Below are 2,259 nucleotides of genomic sequence, written 5' to 3' on the forward strand. Positions count from 1 at the left end.
CTATATGTTCATATCAAAAATCTATAGAAAGATATACACAACACAGTAAATTTATCACTGGTTCCTGGTGCCTGTACACACCAATAATCAACATGAATATTACAAGTACTCTTGATAGTACTGTCTAGCACACTGGTGCTTTACCGTGACATAGGTGAGACTTGCTCACGACATATAAAATCTTCAGGCTAGATAATATAGCCGAATAATATAGCTAACTAAAGGGGAATGGGGAGGGAACTAGAACCACCTACTTCACCCTATCCTCCGATGAGAGTCGAGATGTAGCTCCTGGTCCTCGTGTCGGGAACGCCCCCACACTACACGTCGTCGTGTCCTACCAGAGCCTCTCGTCGTCCCACCGTTTAGCGCGTCGTCTCCGTGCCTCCTCACTGCAGGTCCGTCCTCCTCCTTGACTTCTTGAAGGTTGGAGTCGGTCTCCTGGCCGTCGTCTTCTCCCAGCAACGGCTGTCGCCTACGTCTCAGCTACAGTCGTTCGGTTTCCCCAAATAGTCCTCTCTTCCTCAGCTACCCAGTGGCTCTGTCAGCCACTACGCTGTCACGAACTGGTGAATTGCCACAGACGTCAACATACGTCACTGCACGGCTTCACTGCTACTGGCACAGTACCTGACTGGAGCACTTGTTGCTCAAATAACCGTCAATTCCCTCTTCTGGTTCAACACATGAACTAGGGAAGACTTCTCAGAGTACTGGCGGACTTCAGGTGACGCGTAAATCCACGGTAGTGGGAAACAGCTGTCCGACAGACAGGACCACTCCTCGCACGTCCGACCTCTATGACGTGTCGTGTCTGACTGCTGGCGCCAGCCCGGCGCGCTGGCCGGACCCCCTTCCTTCGTGACGTCACTTTCGCCACGGGAGGTTTTCATTGGCTCCCGGTGCCACACTGCTGTCGGTGACCAATCCGGTGCCACTGACGTCACACGGTTTTGGCGGGAGATCAGAGAGGTAAGCGCCATCTTGGCTCCCTAAAGGGCCTAAACCACAGGCCAAAACATTACTATTTCACAAATTTCTCGGCTCTCCGAGAACACTTCACTCTCTCCCATATATCAAATTGTAGCCTGCAACGTAGAGAACGCTTGGGAAAAGTAGACATGACTCTTACTGCAGGCGTGGGAGAATTATAAGGGGGGGAACTCCGTCACAATATATATATATATATATATATATATATATATATATATATATATATATATATATATATATATATATATATATATATATATATATATATATGTCGTACCTAGTAGCCAGAACGCACTTCTCAGCCTACTATGCAAGGCCCAATTTGCCTAATAAGCCGAGTTTTCATGAATTAATTGTTTTTCGACTACCTAACCTACCTAACCTAACCTAACCAAACTTTTTTGGCTACCTAACCTAACCTAACCTATAAAGATAGGTTAGGTTAGGTTAGGTAGGGTTGGTTAGGTTCGGCCATATATCTAAGTTAATTTTGACTCCAATAAAAAAAAATTGACCTCATACATAATGAAATGGGTAGCTTTATCATTTCATAAGAAAAAATTTAGAGAAAATATATTAATTCAGGAAAACTTGGCTTATTAGGCAAATCGGGTCTTTCATAGTAGGCCGAGAAGTGCGTTCTGGCTACTAGGTACGACATATATATATATATATATATATATATATATATATATATATATATATATATATATATATGTATATCCAGTATATGTATATCCAGTATATCCATATGTATATCCAGTTTTTTATTTCAGCGTCTCAGTGTGGCGATCCAGAGGGGAAATGCTTGCTGCGTCCTCGGTTCCTGTCCAGAAGCGGAGGAGCTTCAAGAGATCCATAACCTTTAGGCATTTGTCTTGTATGTTTTGTAACCTTTATATACACAATAAAGGAAAAAAAAAAAAGGGAAGGGGGTGGTAGGAGAAAAGCACACAGAAACTGTATTGGAGGGGACCCACATTCCCTCCAATGCGTTATGTGTGGTTTCCTCCGAGGCTATGGATCCCCCTTCTTCCAGCCAGAGGTGGTACTCCCTTCCCTTTTTTTTTTTATATGTATATATATATATATATATATATATATATATATATATATATATATATATATATATATATATATATATATATATATATATATATATATATATATATATATAACTCCTCACCCCTAAAGGATTCGAACCCAGACAGCCAGGGCTTCATGCACCTTTTTAAACAGTCATTGTGGCCTAGTGGTAATATTATA

This window comes from Procambarus clarkii, chromosome 40 (assembly GCF_040958095.1).
Source record: "Procambarus clarkii isolate CNS0578487 chromosome 40, FALCON_Pclarkii_2.0, whole genome shotgun sequence".
NCBI classification, from domain to species: Eukaryota; Metazoa; Arthropoda; class Malacostraca; order Decapoda; family Cambaridae; genus Procambarus; species Procambarus clarkii.